A 24169-nucleotide genomic window follows, 5' to 3' on the forward strand; every position below is an offset into this window, starting at 1 on the left:
TGACGATGCGTTGGAGATGGAGATCAAAAGCACAAGATGATGATGGCCATATCATGTCACATATTTTGATTGCATGTGATGTTTATCTTTTATGCATCTTATTTTTCTTAGTACGGCGGTAGCATTATAAGATGACCCCTTAACTAGATTTCAAGGTAAAAGTGTTCTCCCTGAGTATGCATCGTTGCTATAGTTCGTCGTGTTGAGACACCACGTGATGATCGGGTGTGATAGACTCTACGTTCACATACAACGGGAGCAAGACAGTTTTGCACATGCGGAATACTTGGGTTAAACTTGACGAGCCTAGCATGTACAGACATGGACTCGGAACACTGGAGACCTAAAGGTCAAACATGAATCATATACTAGATATGATCAACATAGAGATGTTCACCATTGATGACTACCCCATCTCACGTGATGATTAGACATGGGTTAGTTGATTTGGATCACGTATCACTTAGATGACTTGAGGGATGTCTATTTAAGTGGGAGTTCATAAGTAATTTGATTAATTGAAATTAATTTATTATGAACTTAGTCCTGATAGTATTTGCAAATTATGTTGTAGATAAATAGTTCGCGATGTAGCTCCCCTATTTTTTGATAGTATCCTAGAGAAAAATAAGTTGAAAGATGATAGTAGAAATGATGCGGAGTGGGTCCGTGATCTGAGGATTATCCTCATTGCTGCACTGAAGAATTATGTCCTTGATTCACCGCTAGGTGACAGACCTATTGCAGGAGCAGATGCAGACGTTATGAACGTTTGGCAAGCTCGATATGATGACTACTTAATAGTTTAGTGCGCCATGCTTTACGGCTTAGAACCGAGACTTAAAAAACATTTTGAATGCCATAGAGCATATGAGATGTTCCAAGAGCTGGTATTTTAGACTCATGCCCGTGTTAAGAGGTATGAGACCTCTGACAAGTACTTTGCCTACAAGATGGAGGAGAATAGCTCAGCCAGTGAGCATGTGCTCAGAATGTTTGGGTACGACAATCACTTGAATCAAGTGGGAGTTGATCTTCCAGATAAAGATAGTGATTGACAGAGTTCTCTAGTCACTATCACCAAGCTACTAAAACTTCATGATGAACTATAATATGCAAGGGATAACGAAAACTATTCCCGAGCTCTTCGCGATGCTGAAATCGACGAAGGTAGAAATCAAGAAAGAGCATCAAGTGTTGATGGTTAACAAGACCACTAGTTTCAAGATTAAGGGCAAAGGGAAAGAAAGGGAACTTCAAGCAGAATGGCAAGCAAGTTGCCACTCCCGTGAAGAAGCCGAAAGCTGGACCCAAGCCTGAAACTAAGTGCTTCTACTACAAAGGAAATGGTCAGTGGAAGCTGAACCGCCCAAAACATTTGGCAGATAAGAAGGATGGCAAAGTGGCCAAAGATATATTTGATATACAAGTTATTGATGTTTACCTTACTAGTGTTCATACTAGCCCCTGGGTATGTGATACCGGTTCAGTTGCTAAGATTAGTAACTTGAAAGAGGAGTTGCAGAATAAACAGAGACTAGTTAAGGGCGAGGTGACAATGAGTGTTAGAATTGATTCCAAGGTTGATATGATGAACATCGCACTCTCACTCTACCTTAGGGATTTGTGTTAAACCTAAATAAATGTTATTTGGTGTTTGCATTGAGCATGAATATGATTAGATCATGCTTATTGCAATACGATTTTTCATTTAAGTCAGAGAATAATTGTTGTTCTGTTTACATGAATAAAACCTTCTATGGTCATACACCCAATGTCAATGGTTTATTGAATCTCGATCATAGTGATATACATATTCATAATATTGATGCCAAAAGATGCAAAGTTGATAATGGTAGTGCAACATATTTATGGCACTACCGTTTAGGTCATATTGACTTTTGGAATCACTTGATTATGAATCATTTGATACTTGTGAACCATGCCTCATACACAAGATGACTAAAACTCCATTCTCCGGAACAATGGAGCGAGCTTATGGCTTGTTGGAAATAATACATACCGATGTATGCAGTCCAATGAGTGTTGAAGCATGTGGCGAGTATCATTATTTTCTCACCTTCACATATGATTTGAGTAGATATGGGTATATCTACTTGATGAAACACAAGTCTGAAACATTTTGAAAAGTTCAAAGATTTTCAGAGTGAAGTGGAGAATCATCGTAACAAGAAAATAAAGTTTCTACGATCTGATCGCAGATGCGAATAGTTAAGTTATGAGTTTGGCCTTCATTTAAAACAATGTGGAATTGTTTTAGAACTCACACCACCTGGAACACCAAAGCGTAATGGTGTGTCCGAACATCATAACCGTACTTTATTAGATATAGTGCATTCTATGATGTCTATTACCGAGTTACCACTATCGTTTTGGGGTTATGCATTAGAGACAACTGCATTCACGTTAAATAGGGCACCATCTAAATCCATTGAGATGACATTGTATGAACTGTGGTTTGGCTAGAAACCTAAGCTGTCATTTCTTAAAAAATTGGGGATGCGACTTTTATGTCAAAAGGCTTCAGCCTGATAAGCTCGATCCCAAAGCGGAGAAGTGTGTCTTCATAGGATACCCGGAAGAAACTATTGGGTATACCTTCTACCACAGATTCGAAGGCAAAAATCTTTGTTGCTAAGAATGAGTCCTTTCTAGAGAAGGAGTTTCTCTTGAAAGAAGTGAGTGGGAGGAAAGTAGAACTTGATGATGTAATTGTACCTTCTCTTGAATTGGAAAGTAGTACATTAGAGAAAACGGTTCCCGTGATGCCTACACCAACTAGAGAGGAAGATAATGATGATGATCATGAAACTTCAGATCAAGTTACTACTGAACTTCATAGATCAACCAGAGCACGATCCGCACCAGAGTGGAAAGGCAATCATGTCCTGGAAGTCATGTTACTAGACCAAGTCGAACCTACGAACTATGATGAAGCTATGATGAGCCTAGATTCCGACAGATGGCTTGTGGCCATGAAATCTAAGATAGGATCCATGTATAAGAACAAAGTGTGGACTTTGGTGGACTTTCCCGAGGATTGGCAAGCCATAAAAAATAAATGGATCTTCAAGAAGAAGATTGACGCTGATGGTAATGTTACTATCTACTAAGCTCAACTTGTCGCGGAAGGTTTTCGACAAGTTCAAGGAGTTGACTACGATGAGACTTTCTCACCCGTAGCGATGCTTAAGTCAGTCTGAATCATGTTAGCAATTGCCACATTTTATGATTATGAAATCTGGCAAATGGATGTGAAAACTGCGTTCCTTAATGGTTATCTTAAAGAAGAGTTGTATATGATGCAACCAGAAGGTTTTGTTGATCCTAAAGGTGCTAACAAAGTGTGCAAGCTCTAGTGATCCATCTATGGACTAGTGCAAGCATCTCTGAGTTGGAATATACGCTTTGATGAGGTGATTAAAGCATATGGTTTTATACAGACTTACGGTGAAGCCTGTATTTACAAGAAATTGAGTGGGAGCTGTGTAGCATTTCTGGTATTATATGTGGATGACATATTAATGATTGGAAATGATATAGAATTTCTAGATAGCATAAAAGGATACTTGAATAAGAATTTTTCAATGAGAGACCTTGGTGAAACTACTTATATATTAGGTATCAAGATCTATTGGGATATATCGAGACGCTTAATAGGACTTTCACAAAGCACATACCATGACAAAGTTTTGAAGAAGTTCAAAATGGATCAGTCAAAGAAAGGGTTCTTGCCTGTGATGCAAGGTGTGAAGTTGAGTAAGACTCAAAGCCCGACCATGACAGAAGATAGAGAGAGAATGAAAGTCATTCCCTATGCCTCAACCATAGGTTCTATAAAGTATGCCAGGCTGTGTACCAAACCTATTGTGTACCTTGCCATAAGTTTGGCAAGGGGGCACAATGGTGATCCACGAGTAGATCACTGGACAGCGGTCAAAATTATCCTTGGTTACCTAAGAGGACTAAGGAGATATTTCTCGGTAATGGAGCTGATGAAGAGTTCGTCATAAAGGGTCACGTCGATGCAAGCTTTAACACCTATTTAGATGACTCTGAGTCTAAATCTGGATTCATATTGAAAGTGGGAGCAATTAGCTAGAGTAGCTGCATACAGAGCTTTGTAATTTGGAAAATACACATGGATCTGAATGTGACAGACCCGTTGACTAAACTTCTCTCACAAGCAAAACATGATCATACCTTAGTACTCTTTGGGTGTTAATCACATGGCGATGTGAACTAGATTATTGACTCTATTAACCTCTTTGGGTGTTGGTCACATGGCGATGTGAACTATGGGTGTTAAATCACATAGTGATGTGAACAAGATTATTGACTCTATTAACCTCTTTGGGTGTTGGTCACATGGCGATGTGAACTATGGGTGTTAAATCACATAGTGATGTGAACAAGATTATTGACTCTAGTGCAATTGGGAGACTGAAGGAAATATGCCTAGAGGCAATAATAAAGTTGTTATTTTATATTTCCTTATTCATGATAAAGGTTTATTATTCATGTTAGAATTGTATTGATCGGAAGCCTAAATACATGTGTGAATACATAAACAAATACCATGTCCCTAGTAAGTCTCTACTAGACTTGCTCGTTGATCAAAGATGGTTAAGTTTTCCTAACCATGGACATGTGTTGTCATTTGATATCAGGATCACATCATTAGGATAATGATGTCATGGACAAGACCCATCCCTTAGCTTAGCATTATGATCGTTCAGTTCATTGCTATTGCTTTCTTCATGTCAAATACATATATTCCTTCGACTATGAGATTATGCAACTCCCAGATACTGGAGGAATACCTTGTGTGCTATCAAACGTCACAACATAACTGGGTGATCATAAAGATTCTCTACAGGTATCTCCTAAGGTGTTTTTTTAGTTGGCATAGATCGAGATTAGGATTTGTCACTCCGAGTATCAGAGAGGTATCTCTGGGCCCTCTCGGTAATACACATCATAAGAAGCCTTGCAAGCAAAGTGACTAATGAGTTATTTACATGATGATGTATTACAGAATGAGTAAAGAGACTTGTCGGTAACGAGATTGAACTAGGTATGAAGATACCGATGATCGAATCTCGGTCAAGTAACATACCGATGGACAAAGGGAATTACGTACGTTGTCATAACAGTTCGACCGATGAAGATCTTCGTAGAATATGCAGGAGCCAATATGGGCATCCATGTTCTGCTATTGATTATTAATCAGAGAGGTGTCTCGGTCATGTCTACATAATTCTCGAACCCGTAGGGTCCGCACGCTTAATGTTCGTTGTCGATATAATATTATATAAGTTATGTGATTTGGTGACCAAATGTTGTTTGGAGTCCCAGATGATATCACATACATGACGAGGAGTCTCGAAATGGTCTAGAGGTAAAGATTGATATATAGGACGATGGTATTCGGACACTGGAAGTGTTTCAGAGGGTACCGCCGACAAAGATATGGGCCTTATGGGCCAAGAGAGGGAACACACCAGCCCACAAGGGGCTGGTGCGCCCCTACACAGGCCGGCCCTATGAGGAGGAGAAGGAAAGAGGGGAGGGCAAGGAAAGTGTGGAGTAGGACTCCACCTTCCTTCCCTCTCCCCCCTCTTTCCTTTCCCCTTCTTCTTACAAGGAAAAGGGGGGTGCAGGGCAAGGCAGCAACCCTAGGGCTGCTGCAAGGTCTCTTGGGGTGCCCTAGGGGCTGCCTCCTCCCCTCCCACCTATATATACATGGGTAGTGGGTGCCACAAAAGGACACAACATTGTCTTAGCCGTGTGCGGTGCCCCGTCTAGCGTTTACTCCCTCGGTCATATTTTCGTAGTGCTTAGGCGAAGCCCTGCGGAGATTACTTCACCATCACCGTCACCACGCCGTCGTGCTACCGGAACTCATCTACTACCTTGTTGTCTTGCTGGATCAAGAAGGCGGAGGATATCACCGAGTTGAACATGTACAGAACGCGGAGGTGCCGTGTGTTCGGTACTAGATCGGTTGGAGTGCGAAGAAAGTTCGACCACATCAACTGCGTTGTGAAACGCTTCCGCTTACGGTCTACGAGGATACATAGACACACTCTCCCCCTTGTTGCTATACATCTCCATGGATAGATCATTGCGTGTGTGTAGAATTTTTTTGTTTTACATGCAATGTTTCCCAATAGGCCCCGCACGTCGCCCCCTCGTCGCGCCGCCCTGCTCCGGCCGGCCGGCTCGTCGCGCCCGCTGGCCGCAGCCGGGTCCGCCCTACCCCGCGCACCCTTGGGCGTGCGCCCGCTCAGGCTGCACCTAGCACCCGGCGCCCGCTATGGCCCTGAGAACGTTAAAAAAAGAATATAAAAAGGTAAAATAAATAATAATTAAATTAATTAATTAAGTGAATTAATCCTGTTAAATAACCTGTTAACTACTTAATTAGTCTAACTAATCCTGTTAGTTATCTAGGCAGTCAATGACAGGGGCCCCACCACCTGTTGACCAGTCAAAGTTTGACTAGTCAATTGGGTCCCCCTGGCCCCACATGTCAGCCAGTGTAAATTTTTGTGTACACTATGCTGGGTACATCTAGAAATTTGACATTTAATTTTTGAATTAAAATAAATTAGAAAATTAATTAAAATTTTAAAAATTAATATAAAATAATCCGTAACTCGGATGAAAATACTTTGTACATGAAAGTTGCTCACAAGGACGAGACGAATCCAAATACGCAGTCCGTTCGTTCACCACACGTCCCTAGCAAAGCAAACATCCAACAAGCCACCTCCGGTTCGTCTGTTCGAGAACGTCAAACACCGAGAATACTTTCCCGGATGTTTCCCCCTTCGACTGTAGCACCCACTATCACATTAGGGCACACCTTGCACCGCCAAATATCATGTCATGCATCTGTTTGCATTGTATTCATTGTTTCTCCCCCCTCTTCTCTCCGGTAGACTACGAGACTGACGCTGCTGCTGCCCTGATCGACTACGATGTTTATGACCCCTCCTTCTCTGCCGAGCTTCCAGGCAAGCAAACCCCCCTAGATTAACCATATATCTCCCACTCTCTTCTCTCTTATTCTTGCATTAGGTCCGCTACTGTTGTTGGTTGGATAGCTCCTATTCTGTTGCATAGCCTGTCATTGTTGCTACTGTTGTTACCTTTACCTGCAATCCTAAATGCTTAGTATAGGATGCTAGTATTCCATCAGTGGCCCTACATTCTTGTCCGTCTGCCATGATATACTATCGGGCCATGATCACTCGGGAGGTGATCACGGGTACATACATACATACATACATACATACATACATACCTATTATACAGGTTACATGATGTGACTAAAGTTGGGTCGGCTTATAGAGTACTCGCTAGTGATTTCTGATGTGGGGGCTGAAGGGGCAGGTAGTGATGGGCCTGGGTTCCCAAAGCCCCCTGACTGTTACTTTTTGGCGGAGCGACAGGGCAGGTTGTGACCACCTAGGAGACAGGTGGGCCTGATCCCTGGTTGGCGACCGCGGATACTTCAAATAACATGCTTAACAAGATCTGGGTATTTCATCCGAGTCTGGCTACGAGCCTATACGCACTAACCAACTACGTGGGAACAGTGGGCTCTTGGCGTCGTGGTATCAGCCGAAGCTCTTCAAGACGTCAGCGATTGAGTAGCGCGCGCCGGATTGGACTGGAATGCCTGCGCTTGTTTTAAGGGGGCTAGGCCTGCTTCCGACCACGTTCGCAACGTGCAGGTGTGCAACGGGAGATGGGCCCAAGACCCATGCGCGCATAGGATTTAGACAGGTGTGTTGACCTCTCTAAAGAGTCTAGGTGGGGCTGCGACGTGTTGATCTTCCGAGGCCGGACATGACCCTGGAAAGTGTGTCCGACCAGAGTAATCAATTGTGTTGGGCAATGTGGTGCACCCCTGCAAGGAAGTTTATCTATTCGAATAGCCATGTCCCTCGGTAAAAGGATGACCCAGAGTTGTACATCGATCTTATGACAACTAGAACCGGATACTTAATAAAACACACCTCTTACAAGTTCCAGATACAACCCTGTGATCACTCTTCCATAGGGCGACGAGGGGAGGATCGCTGGGTAGGATTATGCTATACGTTGTTACTTGGTGAACTTACCAGCTACTCTCTTCTACATGCTTCAAGATGGAGGTTGCCAGAAGCATAGTCTTCGATAGGACTAGCTATCCCCCCTCTTATTCTGGCATTCTGCAGTTTCGTCCATAGATACTACCCATTTCATTGATACCAATGCATATGTAGTGTAGATCCTTGCTTGCGAGTACTTTGGATGAGCACTCATGGTTGCTTTGCTCCCCCTTTTCCTTTCTTCTCAGATGCCACAACCAGATGCTGGAGCCCCGGAGCCAGATGCCACCGTCGACGACGACCCCTACTACACCGGAGGTGCCTACTACTAAGTTCAGGCCGCCGACGACCAGGAGTAGTTTAGGAGGATCCCAGGTAGGAGGCCTGCGCCTCTATCAATCTGTATCCCAGTTTGTGCTAGCCATCTTACGACACCATGTTTAACTTATGTCTGTACTCAGATATTGTTGCTTCCGCTGACTCGTTTATGTTCGAGCACTTGTATTCGAGCCCTCGAGGCCCCTGGCTTGTAATATGATGCTTGTATGACTTTATTTGTGTATAGAGATGTGTTGTGATATCTTCCCGTGAGTCCCTGGTCTTGATCATACATGTTTGCGTGTATGATTAGTGTACGATCGAATCGGGGGCGTCACAGTATGATAGCACTGCTAGCTATCTAATCACACTAAATTGACTGTTTTGCCACTCTGGTCGCCCCTTAAGCTATAAAAGGAGGCCCGAGGCAACCTAGCAAAGGGTTGGAATTTTAGATCCCCCAACACTTGTACACACACACGCTGCTCCCCTCGAGGCACCCTTGCCGGGCTAGAGCACGTCGTGTCTTCGTCTTCCTCCAGATCAATCCAACATAGCAGGAGTAGGGTTGTACACTGTGAAGTGGCCCGAACCTGGGTAAAAGAGAGTTGTCCATCGTCGTGACGTCCCCTATTATTTCTGCTTATGTGCAATGTGACCATCCCCTTGTTGCTCGATTCATTGCTTGCTGGTCGTCCTCGAGCCCGCTGAGACTGCCTTCGACCTCACTGTGAGGTCCTACCTCTAACCCCCCTCTTTCCCGCGTCTACTGCTTGCCGTAGCTGCCATTTCACTAGAGCCGAAAGCTCACCGCCGCCAGCCATCTCGCCGTCGTGGCCACAGCTGCCGCCGCTCGCTTTTGAGCATGTCCTCGTGCTCACTATGCTCCCAGTAGTCCATCAAGATGCTTAGCTCGCTCGCTAGCCAAGTGTAGTGCCTCGCCGTGCTAACCCATACTGCGCCGCCGCCCGTCGTCGTTGCAGCCGACGCTGTAGACCACCCCAGCCGCTACTGCCTGCTTCGTTGGACGCAGACGAGCATCAGCTTCACGGAGGGTGAAACCCGACATGCTCCGCCACCACTGACCTCCCTGGCGACGAGCCACCAGCCTAATCCCAGTTTAGTTAGCATTATTGGCCTCCTCTGTGCCCATGACAGGTGGGTTCGACCTCTGATAGTAATTAGTTTAGGTTTAGTTTAACACTAATACCACAGTTAAATAAATGGGTCACTGACCTGTGGGCCCCACTAGTCAGGTTTGACCTGGCTGACCCGTTGACCTGCTGATGCAGTGATGACATAGTGCTGACACTGTAAATCCTTTTCCGGATTTATTTTAATTCAAACAAATAGGAAATTCCAGAAAATAGTTCAAACTCCAAAAATCCATAGAAATTCAACCGTAACTCCAAATGAAATAGTTTATATATGAAAAATTATCAGAAAAATATGAAGACTCTATTTATGGCATTCTCATGCATGTTTGAACAACCTAAAGCTGCTTTACACGACAATTTGATTAAATGGCATTTGAAATGACTTACATGGAGTTTGAATTTGAACCTTGGGTTGAAACAAACTTCATTGAAACTATTGCTAGTTGCATTAGCCCAAATAACAACATATTGCCATGTCATGATCATGAATCATATTGTCGCATTGCATTGCTTGTGTTCCCTCTTGTTTGCCGATGTTTGTCCCCTCTCAATAGACGCTGTCCCGGCAATGTGATTGATGACACCGATGGAACAGTCCTGTCTTCAGAAGTGTCAGACAAGCAAACCCACTTTGAGCATTCTGATACAATCCCACTCTCTTGCTCCTGCTCTCTTTTGTTGCATTAGGACAACAATGATTCAACTGTTACATGTTGCGGTAGTTGAACCCATTCCTCTGCATGACCTGCCTTTGCCACAGTAATTAGTAAAAACCCACTAGCATGAGTAGGAATTGTTTGATCCACGATGTTCCCACTCATTCATGCTTTCTTGTTATGCCTGCTATGCTTAGAGTTGTGTCAGGTTTGATTCATCAGGAATGGATTGGAATGGTGGTGAACATGTCCTACTGTGTGTGAGCTAAGTGTGTGAACACAATTTGGTAAAGGTAGCGATGACAGGCCATGTAGGAGTACATGGTGGGTTGTCTCATTTAAACCATCCTCAGGGACCGAGCTTTGTGTTTGTGATCCAAGACAACTACTACCATGCATTGGGATTGAAACCCATGGACCCTCTTGACTTGTTAATCGCCTTGATCTCTATCCAGGAGTTGCAACTAGTTTCTAATGTTTGTAGGACATGTGTTGGAGGCCGTTCGTAGCGCTGACCCTAGGGGTTGGCTATGATGCGATAGATACACCATGGTTCGATGTACCGAGGCACCCATTTGGTGGGCTCGGGAACCCTGCACATATCGTTTGGGGCCATAGTGGAAACCTCGGCCACACTTCCTTGAGGATGGAAATCAAATAGGTGATAAACCTGGACTAGATACTTGTGTGGTTAGTCAGGTCATGGCTGACACCCTTGCTAGGCTTCTGCTTGAAGGTTGCCGAGTACATGTCGTGTAAATGGCGATAAGTGGTGAGAGCATGTGTGAAGAAGTACACCCCTGCAGGGTTATATGTGATCTATTCGAATAGCTGTGTCCACAGATATGGACTACTTGGAAAGCTTATATTGTTCATAGATAACTAGAAATGGATACTCTAAAATGCGCAAGATATTGTTCATAGATAACTAGGAAGACGGGAGCGGATCCATAGTAGTGTATTGATATGGTGAATTTGGGGACTTGTGTGCGCTTTCCTGCCTCAAAGAAAATACTGGTAGCGTAGTACAAGATAGCCACTGAGTCAAAGCTAGCTTGCTCCAATTAAACTCCACCACCCCCTTTGTTGATACTGGTGCATATGTAGCTAGTTTTGATGTAAGTCTTGCTGAGTACATTTGTACTCATGTTTGCTTAATTCATGTTTTTGCAGAGGAGACTCCAGTCTCACTAGTGTGGGCTTCAACGATTAGCTTGGAAATCCCAGATAGAGGTTTGGTTCCTTTGGAGGGTCTTGTAGATAGTCAGGCTTCTAGCCTTCTTTCTTTTTAGATGTCTTATTGAGACATGTTTATGCTTCCGCTTGTTGCTTGTATGACTTGTATGTTGGGTCATGAGGCCCATGTTTGTAATATCTGGCTCCTAGGAGGCTATTCAATAAATACTTTGAGTCATAGAGATATGTTGTGATGCCATGTTGTATTTACTCATATCAAGCATATTGTGTGTATGTTATTGAAATGCTTGGTATGTGTGGAATCCGACACCTAGTTGTTTATTCTTGGTAGCCTCTCTTATGGGTAAATGCCTCCTAGTGCTTCCACCGAGCCATGGTAGCTTGCTACTGCTCCGGAACACATGGATTGACCGGCATGTGTCCTTCCTTGCTCCTGTGTTTGTCCCTTCGAGGAAATGTCACGCGGTGTTTTACTGGAGTCCTTGTAGCTTGCTACGACTCAGTTACCCTCACTGCTAACCTACACGTGCATTGATGGGTCATGTATGCCCGTCCTTGTAAGTTTGTGCCACCTTGGGTTTACGACTAGTCATGTCCACCCGGGTTCTCTGTCATATGGATGCTAGCGACACAATTATATACGGGAGCCAAAAGGCGCAAACGGTCCCAGCCAAGGTAGGGCTGCAGCCATGGGAATACCATGCGTGAAGCCACAACGTGATGTGTTTTGTTACAAGCTAGATCGTCTGACTTAGGATCGGGGTGCTGACAGCTTTGGTATCAGATCCTGACTGCATGTAGGATTACCAAGCCAAACTGGTCGAAGTTCAGTATATAAATTATTTAGTTATTTAAGGGAATTGATTGTGGAAGGGAACGTAAGGCTCTTTTTACTCCTTTACCTTATGTCCTTCTGATCTGAGTCACCTCTTCTTCATATGGGGATTTAGAGCTAGGCTTCTCAATTTTCTATCAGGATCACGTGTTACTAATCCGTAGACTTATAGGAATGATGGACTCAAGTCTCAGTTCATTTTCTAGTACTTCTGTGTGTTAACAGCTGGTCTCGGAACCTTGATATGGTGATGTTGAGTGGTTATGCCACCATTTTGCAGGTTTTCTTAAAATATTTTTGAGCATTTACAACCGTTATGTGTCCAAGTTGTTCCAGATTCCTACATAGTGTAAGACATTTGCAAATCTTTCCTCCTTGTTCCCGATGTCCTTTTGGGTCAGATTAAGCACGCTAGCCGGTGTGTTGAGGTACTCCATTGCCTCTACATATGTGTTGAAGCTATTATTACGAAACTAGGATATCGTAGATAACCACCCAATAATCTAGCCATGCTTTGTGCTCTCAGTGTGATGACTCTGGGTACCATTCCTGAGAGCATCTCGTGATGCTATTTAGTAGTAGGTATTCTATTTCTGGGTTCTTGAACCCAAGATTCACTCTAATTACTTCCTGTTGATAGTGTTTGCTTGTTCCTTTAGGATGTTAGTAACCTTTTGTGATAGCCTTTGAGGTCCGTGGTATTTCGTTCTTCCAAATACCGTGAACTATTTATGGCAAAAGCTCCTCGTTGAACCAAAAGATCACAACCAGAGTGCTCTTGATGAGTCCTCCATTCAATATTGTGAAACTGCCGGTTCTACCTTTCTGCATGGGTTATCCGGAAGAAATGTTGAGCTTGCTTGACATACTAATCTATGCATCCACAACTTAGAAGGTTATATGGCTAAAGTTCTTTTGAACCAAAAGATCACAACCAGAGTGCTCTTGATGAGTTATCCATTCCACATTGTGAATCTGCCAGTCCTTCCTCTTCTGCATGGGTTATCCGGAAGAAATATGTTGAACATGTTCGGCAAGCTAATCTATGCATCCACACCTCAGAAAACCATATGTTCCTTGAGTTGTCCCTCTTTAGTTGTATTCCTACCTTAGTCTATCAGTTGATATTCAAGAGCATGTCATGCATTCCTGCTCATCGATACCTCATATTCTTGTGGTCTATCAAGTCATTCTATTTAGGAATGACTAGGAGAAATAAACTCTAGCACCTCATCCATTTCTTGGATTGGATCTAAGCAGTTGTATTCCGCCGACCAGAATGCGGATCCAGCTTCTAATCCGTTCTACCCCAGAGTATTACCGTCTTATGTCAAGAATGTCATGGGAATTGCACAACCTCTTATGAATTCTTGATGCAGTGATACTTCTTGCCATCATCATTCATTTCCTGGTCTGTGTTATTGTTGTCGGTATACCGACAAGTGAGCTGTGATGTGTGAAATCAATATTCCAAGCAACCCCGTTGCTTGATAGTTAAAGGACGATAATTTCATTCTTAGCGTGCTGGTTACTGAATCACCATCCTAAGACTGATCGTGCTACCTAGTCCATCTTTCCTGGTGCACCCCTCGATCAATGAGTTAGGATTGTGTCAACCCCTTGCTCTTCCGATCATATCGTCTTGCCCTGAAAAGCAAGCTTGTTCTCGAGCTTGGTAACATATCAGTGGTTCGTAATTTTTGACTATCTTCTCAGAAGTATTACAAGGTTGTCCCCTGGCCATTCTGTTGAGTTCGTGATCAAGTTGGTTTTCCTATAAACCACCCTTTCTCCAAGAATCTGTGTTGGATACCCCTGAACTAGTTGGCTAAGCTAAACAATAACTTGGATAGTTGGAAGATAAAAGCTTGCCTTACTTAGTTCATTCCAAAGGGATATTTTTATGTATGTGTGTTGAAGAAAGACGATATCTTCGTCGATTGATCCTCGTGATCAATTGTTGGATCTATTGTCTTGTCGAAACTTTGATTTGAGTATGGGCTATCGTCAAACCAAAGTCAGCACAAACGATTTTCCTAATGTTGTTTTACTCGTGGATGTTCCTCGAGCATTACACCATTATATCATTTGGTCTGACCAATGCTATAACTTCCTTTACATAGTTATGGAACTCCATCTATATGGAAACTTAGATGAATTGTTGTTGATCCCATAGGCAACATTTTTATCTTCTCCATGATTCGTGTTGAATATTAAGGTAGTATTGGAAACTTTGTAAGCGTTGCCTTCGTGTCCCATTCATGAGGTATATGTTTGGATGAAAGAAGAGACTTCCTCTAATGCACGTCACTTGATGTAAGTTGCCGCCGTGGATCTGAGAAAGGTTATTTTTGCTTCCTCTAGAATCGTCCCAAGTTAGTCACGCATATGTGCGAAGTACTCTATGGTTTGATAGGTTGGCCGCCTCCATTCCATATGTGTTTCATAGCACACCAAGCCACTGATTGATTTGTTCAAGGAGAAGAAGTTACTTATTAAGAATCATGACTTATGCTAGGACTTTGATATCCTCGATGATGATTCCCACCCAGAACTTGGTGGAGTTTTGTTGTGAGACTTATGTGTGGTCATGCTCGTCTTGCACTTCAGGTTCACCTGTATCTTGCAATCCAACTCGTCTTTTGGAGTTGTTGCTGTAGTTCATCTCCCGACAATCTCGCAACGTAATCGCATCAATTTGTGTTACAAATGTTCTATTCCTAGACGTGTTGAGTCTAGAATATCCTGTTACCAACCAGATCTGAATCTCAGGCAGGTATGATGGTTGGAACATTTCCAAGATCTATGATGTAGGTTCTAGCAAGGTTGATGTTTTGGCCGACACACCTAGTCAGAAAATCTATTACAATAGTATCTTGATCGAGAAATTTAACCATCTTCCCCATGAGGATCTCATGTGACTTATTCTAGAAGTTGTTCCTTATGGATGTTTGTGCTCCTGAAATCCGACCTATACTTGGTGGCCATGTTGATGCTATTAAGCATGACAATGGTAGCTAGAACATCAAGTAGAATATTAGAAGTGAAGTGCTAAATGTCTCTCAGTCGATCATCCGGATTTTATTTCCTTGGCCTTGCTAAGGTGAAATCTGAGAAAGTGTTGTCTTCCTTTGCATCTGCATCCTCCATCGTCATTCATCATGGTAGTATGTAGTTGTATCAACATTCTTGGCATAGATGTTGGCAAACCTTGATGAACTGCTTAGCCTGGTATGAAGAGTTTTAATGATCTCTGTGTCAAAAGTAATTCTTTTGCCACCTAAGGGAATAGTTCTACAGTCACTGCCACTTCTTGAGCTTGCGCTGGTTTTTCCCTTGAAGAGAAAAGGGTGATGCAGCAAAGTAGAGATAAGAATTTCGCTTAGTTAGAGAACCAAGGTATCAACCAAGTAGAGGTACAAGCAATTCCCTAATCTAATCAACTACACAAACAATCAAACACTTGCACCCAACGCGATAAAGGGGTTGTCAATCCCTTCATGGTCAATTGCAAAGGTGAGATTTGATAGAGATATGTATAAAAGATTGCTAAAATGTAAAACAAAATAAAAGTAAATAAATTGCAACAAGATATTTTTGGTATTTTTGGTATATATCTAAAAATATATGATGGAAAATAGACCCGGGGACCATAGGTTTTACTAGAGGCTTCTCTCTTGAAGGAAAATAATACAGTGGGTGAACAAATTACTGTCGAGCAATTGATAGAAAAGCGCAAAGTTATGACGATATCCAAGGCAATGATTATGCATATAGGCATCATTTCCGTGTCAAGTAGACCGACTCCTGCCTGCATCTACTACTATTACTCCACACATCGACCACTATCCAGCATGCATCTAGAGTATTAAGTTCATAAAGAACGGAGTAACACCTTAAATAAGATGACATGATGTAGAGGGATAAACTCAAGCAATATGATGAAAACCCCGTCCATTTATCCTTGATGGCAAAAATACAATACGTGTCTCGCTACCCCTACTTTGTCACTGGGTGAAATCACACAAGATTGAACCCAAAACTAAGCACCTCTCCCATTGCAAGAAATACCAATCTAGTTGGCCAAACCAAACCGATAAGTCGAAGATAAATACAAAGATATAAAATCATGCATATAAGAATTCAGAGAAGAATCAAATAATATTTATAGATAATCTGATCATAAATCCACAATTCATCGGACCTCGACAAACACACTGCAAAACAAGATTACATCGGATAGAACTCCAAGAACATCGAGGAGAACATGGTATTGAAGACCATAGAGAGAGAAGAAGTCATCTAGCTACTAGCTATGGACCCGTAGGTCTGAGATAAACTACTCACGCTTCATCGGAGGGGTAATATGGTTGATGTAGATGCCTTCCGTGATCGAATCCCCCTCGGCAGATCGCCGAAGAAGGCCCCAAGATGGGATCTCATAGGAATAGAAGGTTGCGGCGGTGGAAAAGTATTTTCGTGGATGCTTCTGAGGGTTTTGGAATATTTGTGAATTTATATGCCAAGGTAGGAGGTTGGTGGACTCCCGAGGGGGCCACAAAGCAGGGGCGCGCCCCAGGGCGCGCCCTGCACCCTTGCTGCCGCCTCGGGACTCTTCTGACTTGGTTCTCAAGTCCTACGGGTGTATTTTGTTTGGACTCGTTTTTATATTCCTTTTCTGTGGAACTCAAAAACAAGGAAAAATAGAAACTGGCACTGGGCTCTAGGCTAATAGGTTATGGTGGGTGTAATGCACCGGCGAAAGTTGCGCGGTACTAGAGAGGCTAGCAATGGTGGAAGGGTGAGAGTGCGTATAATCCATGGACTCAACATTAGTCATAAAGAACTCACATACTTATTGCCAAAATTTATTAGTTATCGACACGAAGTAATAGACGCATGCTCCTAGGGGGATAGATTGGTAGGAAAATACTATCGCTCGTCCTCGACCGCCACTCATAAGGAAGACAATCAATAAATAAATCATGCTCCGACTTCATAACATGACGGTTCACCATAGATGCATGCTACAGGAATCACAAACTTTAACACAAGTATTTCTACCAATCCACAATTACTCACTAGCATGACTCTAATATTACCATCTTTATATCTCAAAACAATCATAAGGAGTCAAACTTCTCATATTATTCAATGCACTTTATATGAAAGTTTTTAATATATCCCTCTTGGATGCCCATCATATTAGGACTAAATTCATAACCAAAGAAAATTACCATGCTATTTAGAGAGAATCTTAAAATAATATAAGAGAAGCAAGAGAGTTCAAGAATTTCTATAAAATAAAGCCAAAGTCGTGCTCTAAAAAGATATAAGTGAAGTACTAGAGCAAAAATTGCCTAGCTCAAAAGCCATAAGTGAAGCACATAGAGTATTCTAATAAATTCACGATTCATGCATGTCGCTCTGAAAAGGTGTGTACAACAAGGATGATTGTGGCAAACTAAAAAGAAAAGACTCATATCATACAAGACGCTCCAAGCAAAACACATATCATGTGGGGAATAAAAATATAGCCTCAAGTAAATTTAGCGATGGATGAAGACAAAAGAGGGGATGCCTTCTGGGGCATCCCAAAGCATAGGCTCTTGGTTTTCCTTTGAATATTACCTTGGGGTGCCTTGGGCATCCCCAAAATTAGGCTCTTGCCACTCCTTATTCCATAGTCCATCAAATCTTTACCCAAAACTTGAAAAATTCACAACACAAAACTCAATAGAAAATTCATCAGATCCGTTAGTATAAGAAAATAAATCACCACTTTTGCTACTATTGTGAACTCATTCTTTATTTATATTGGTGTAATATCTTCTGTATTCCAACTTCTCCATGGTTCATACCCCCTGATACTACCCATAGGATCATCAAAATAAGCAAACAACATAAAGAAAACAGAATCTCTCAAAAACAGAACAATCTGTAGTAATATGTAAACTTCGAATACTTCTGTAACTCCAAAAATTCTAAAGAATTTTTACAACAAAGGAAATTTGTATATAAATCTTGTTCAAAAAGAATCAGTATTTTATCACGCTTCTGTTAAAAACGAAAATTATTTTACCGGGCGCAAAAGTTTCTATTTTTCAGCAAGATCAAATCAACTATCACCGTAGGCCATCCGAAAGGTCTTACTTGGCACAAACAGTAATTAAAACATGAAAACACATCTAACCAGAGGCTAGATGAAAAATTTATTGGAAAACAGAACCAAAAAAGAAAAAATAAAAATAAAATTGGGTTTCCTCCCAACAATCGCTATTGTTTAACGCTCCTAGCTAGGCATATTGCAATAGATCTAGGTATTGGCATGTAATTCCCTCTTAATCGAATCTTCCAAAACTCTACTTAGAAAATATATCCTTTCCTTAATCTCCCTCCTAGTAGGTGAACTTTATTTATGAAAAGGACTTTGATTAGTGCTTTTGACATTCATAAACCCGTAAGCTGGATCATCACCATATATATCATCATATAAAATACGTATCTCGTTCTTAATGGGTTGCTTATTCATCTTGAAAGTGCTAGTGATCGACTAGAGGGGGTGAATAGGCGATTTTTATGAAAGTCTTCAAAACATGGAAGTTTCGAAGACAAATGATAGAAATAAACCTATTACCATGCAGCGGAAGGTAGACTACACTAAGCAAGCCATAGTCAAGTATTCAATGAAATGAAAGTACAAAGACTAATAGCAGCTAGACAGTATAGATCAGCATGGAAGATGGTATGAAGCCAATCAGAACAAGCAGTCACATAGTGAAGACAAATAGATAATGCAAACAGGCAATGACTTCACCAGGACCAATCTGCAAATAAGAGATGGGAAGGATAGAACCAGTGGCTCATTGAAGACAATGATTTGTTGGACCAGTTCCAGTTGCTGTGACAACTGTACTTCTGGTTAGGGAAGCTGAGATTCAACACAGAAGATCGCGTCTTCACCTTATTCCCCTTGAGCTAAGGACACCCAGTCCTCGCCCAATTACTCTGGTAAGTCTTCAAGGTAGACTTACAAACCTTCACAGACTTCGTTCACCGGCAATCCACAATGACTGTTGGATGCTCAGAACGCGACGCCTAACCGGCTGGAGGATGCACAGTCCTCAAGTGTAATAAGTCTTCAGATCACACAGACAAGAAGACTTAAGTGATGCCTAACACTCTTTGGCTCTGGGTGTTTAGGGCTTTGTCCTCGCAAGGATTTCTCTCTCAAAGGCTTCGAGGTGGGTTGCTCTCAAACGACAAAAGCCGTGCACTAACTCTGAGTAGCCACCAATTTATGGTGTAGGGGGTGGGCTATTTATAGCCACTAGGCAACCCAACCTGATTTGTCCGAAATGACCCTGGGTCACTAAGGAACTGACACGTGTTCCAACGGTCAGATTTCAAACACACACGACAACTTTACTTGAGCTACAAGCAAAGCTGACTTATCCAGCTCTGGATAAGATTTGCTCTCATTGTCTTCGCTTGAAGACATAGGATTTTGGTTAAGCATCACTTCAGTCATTCTGACTGGTTCACTTGGACCCCACTTAACAGTACGGCGGTTCCTATGACTCAACAAAGAAGAAAAGGAAACGATGAAACAACTAAGTCTTCGCGCTCCATAGTCTTCACACGATGTCTTCTCTTGTCATAGTCTTCAATGTGAGTGTCTTCACATACCACCTTTGTCTTCAATGTATTCATACATTTTTAGGGGTCATCTCCGGTAGGAAAACCGAATCAATGAGGGACTTCTACCTGTGTTATCCTGCAATTCTCACAAACACATTAGTCCCTCAACCAGGTTTGTCGTCAATACTCCAAAACCAACTAGGGGTGGCACTAGATGCACTTACACATCTCTTCCAACCAATCATCATTAAACCCTACATAAATTCCTCTTGTTATCCAATCAAATTTATCATAAGTCTCAAGGTACAAGGTTTGGGTAATTTCCGAATAGGGAACTCTCCTCCTAAGATTTTCACTGTAAGATTGATAATCTCTAGATTCCAAACTACGCAAAGTTTCTTTATCATGGAGAATTTCTTCAATTGGAGGATGTTAAACATATTTATTATAAAAAGCAAAAATTTCCCTAGCCTCTTGTATTCTAAAATCAAATTCCCGCATAAGGATGATAGTGGCAATCTTTTTAGCCTTAGGATGATTAATATTGGGAAGCTCATAAAATACCTTTTGCAAAGCGGGATGGATGTGCACAAATCTTCTTTCTAGTTTTTCAACAAGCATGACAATGGCATCTGCATAGCAATTTGTGTCAAGAAGAATAGATCTCTTACTAATAGGAATTGTTCCCATACAATCAAAGAATTCCTGAATAACACTCTTCCCAATAATATTACCGTCTCCAACATGAAAAGTTTTTGCCTTATAATTAGGAGGTGTTTCAGTTTCATGATCCATAGAACAAGCAGCAAGTTTTTCCTCAAGATTCATGCTAGCAATATTCTCAAAATTTTCAATGATAACCTCCCCAAATTCAGATATGGTGGCAACAAGCCGATCTAGCAAATGAGTAAACAAAAGGCAAACAAAAACTCAAATGGAAGAAGGGCGAATAAAAAGGTAAATATTTTTGTATTTACCTGAAAGTCATTTTAGAAGTGAGGGAGAGGAAAACGAGAGGCAAATGGAAAATAATGCAATGCAAGAAATGAGAGTTTATGGTGGGTACTTGGTAGGCTTGATGTAGACCTCCCTCGCAACGGCGCTACAAATTCTTCCTGCTACTTCTTGAGCTTGCGTTGTTTTTTCCCTTGAAGTGGAAAGGGTGATGTAGCAAAGTAGAGATAAATATTTCCCTCAGTTGGAAAACCAAGGTATCAATCTAGTAGGAGGTACAAGCAAGTCCGCAATATATGCACCTGCACAAACAATCAAACACTTGCACCCAACGCGATAAAGGGGTTATCAATCCCTTCATGGTCAATTGAAAAGGTGAGATCTGATAGAGATAGGTATAAAAGACTGCTAAAACATAAAACAAAATAAAAGTATTTTCATGGATGCTTCTGAGGGTTTTGGAATATGTGTGAATTCATAGGCCAAGGTAGGAGGTCGGTGGACTCCCGAGGGGGCACAAGGTAGGGGGCGTGCCCTGCACCCTTGCAGCTGTCTCGGGACTCTTCTGACTTGGTTCTCAAGTCCTACAGGTGTCTTCTGGTCCAAGAAAAATCATCATAAAGTTTTATTCCGTTTGGACTCCTATTCCTTTCCAGCGAAACTCAAAAACAAGGAAAAAACTGAAACTAGCACTGGGCTCTAGGTTAATAGGTTAGTCCCAAGAATAATATAAAATAGCATATTAATGCATATAAAATATCCAAAACAGATAGTATAATAGCATGGAACAATAAAAAAATTATAGATACGTTGGAGACGTATCAGTCACCTCCGCTGATATGCCCTGTTATGGAATCATGGAAATTAACTCCTCCCAATTTGGAAACCCATTCACCATATTTTGAATCGTGGAATTGTTGCCTACCAAATTGAACCTTTGTCATCTGCTCTTTCCATCCCTCTTGATGTGTGTTTTTTATCTCAGCTCAAGAGATGTTACATCGTCTCATTCTGTGAGTTGATCATGAGTTGTTCGACCTTTGAGAAGATTGATTCATGTAGGGTTTCTATCTGCCGCCATCATGTTGGATGCAGTTCTCAAAGCAAAGACGTCAAGATCAATATGATGCAATGAATCGACATCTTCGAGAAGGGCAGTCGGATCGAGAAGATTGTGATAGTTTTGTGACCCCCTTTTCCTCATACCTAACGTTTTTAATCTCTGGACGAGATTCTTATTTAGTGGCGGTGAGTTGTCACAACCCTAGATTAGCCCTTGCATGTCCTTGCATCAACATGCATGCATCATGTTAAATTCAAACGAAAATTGAATTGGGGATTGATAAGCCCTAGCACCAAATGCAATTCAACTAGGATCAAAATAAAAATGGCCTTCAGAAAAGTTCATCATTTTCGAAATGGGTGAAAACCTCTGCCAAGAATCACTACTGTAGGATGCCGCTAATGCGACACTACAATTAGAGACCCTTCGACAAAACTGTGTGTGTGATGCATTAATCGCAAACAGTGATGTAAAAAAACCATCCAAAAAGATGCAAAACGTTTGCGATGGCGGATACATCAAACACGTTTTAGAATTTAGATGCATGTGTGATGTTGGGCATACGGTTCAGTTCAATGAACTATTTGCGATGAGGCAGAACAATAGAAATGGGCAGCCAGATGAAGGCGTGTGCGATATACGACATACAGTTCACTCAGATAAACTGTTTGTGATGAGGCGGAACAACATAGACGGGTAGCCAGATGAAGGTGTGTGTGATATATGGCATAGAGTTCACTCGGATGAACTGTTTGTGATTAGGCAACACAAAACAAATGGTCAGCCAGATCAAGGTGTGTGCAATATACGACATACGGTTCACTTGGATGAACTGTTTTCGATTAGGCAACGCAACAAAAACGGTTCAGCCAGATCAAGGTGTGTGCAATGGAGGGCATACAGTTCAGTCCGATAAACTGTTTGTGTTGAGCGAAGAGAATAGAAACATTTCATGTAAAAAAACAAGATGTGTGTGATACATGGCAAAGATCCAATTACATAGGTGGCTAGTACACACATGACATTCCCACACACTATCGGATTTCGGGTTCTGGCAAAACCCTTGAGGTTCGAACACTGGGGTGCGCACGAAGATCTCTCCCCCCTCTCTAGGTCGCGCACATCATGATCTCACGGCCTAGCTCGACGAACCCAAAGAATAGGAGACACAGAGTTTATACTAATTTGGGCCACTGATGTGGTGTAATATCCTACTCTAGTGTGGTGTGGTGGATTGCCTCTTGGGCTCAGGATGAAGAGTTACAAAGGAAGAACAGCCTCCTGAGGAGAGGTGTTCTTGTGCTTGGCGAACTTGTGTGGTTGAGGATGAACTGAATCTAATCTCTCTCGATCAATTGCCTCCTACTGTGGTGGCTAGTCCTATTTATAGAGGCCTTGGTCCTCTCCCCAAATATTGAGCGGGAAGGGATCCCACAACAGCCAAATTCCAAGGGAGACAACTAGTATAAGTTATCCTGACAAAAGTAGTCTTTGCCTGCCAAAGGCTCTGGTGGTGACGCCGTCTTGGGCTCCACGGTGACCTTCGTCCTGCTGTCCTGCTGGTCTTGGTCTTGTTGCACCGATATGGAAACCTTTGCCTGATGCCTCGGGACTCCTCGCCTGCGCTTGCCTCTTTAGCACCAAAGAGGAAACAAGGACACTGTGCTCGTTGGCGCCTGCCAGGCCTTGATCGTCATGGCTTACGTCATAGAAACCTCGCTAGGTGTCCCTTGCCTTGATCTCTCCACCCCTCGCGAGCCAGCCTGGTGAAGCTGCCCCCGAGGAGGTCTTGTGTCGTCCGCCTCGCGAGGCTTGGCCCCTCGCGAGGGTCTTGAGTGTTTGCTGGTGAAGATGGGCCGTACAAGGCCGCTGGTGGAGCCACGTCGCAGGCTGCAGGCAGGCAAGTCTGGGGACCCCCGTTCCTAGAACGCCGACAGTAGCCCCCGGGCCCAAGCCACGATCGTACTTGGCTTCGAGGTGAAGACAAAGGGAAAGTGCGGAGCGCCGTGGGCCCCAACAGCCTGTGGCCCCGGTTGGCGCGTGGCGACTAATTGGACGTGGGCGTATCAGCTTCCCCATGCTGCCTCGGCAACTGCCCGTCTAACAAAAAGGCCGGCACATGCAACGCTTGCCTTCATTGCTTTCCTTCGCCTTGCTCCAGATCCCCTCTCTTGCTCCTTGCTTCCGAAATCTCCAGATCTTCTTCAATCCCCTTCCAAGCT

The sequence above is a fragment of the Triticum urartu genome, chromosome 5 (assembly GCF_003073215.2).
Source record: "Triticum urartu cultivar G1812 chromosome 5, Tu2.1, whole genome shotgun sequence".
Taxonomy (NCBI): domain Eukaryota; kingdom Viridiplantae; phylum Streptophyta; class Magnoliopsida; order Poales; family Poaceae; genus Triticum; species Triticum urartu.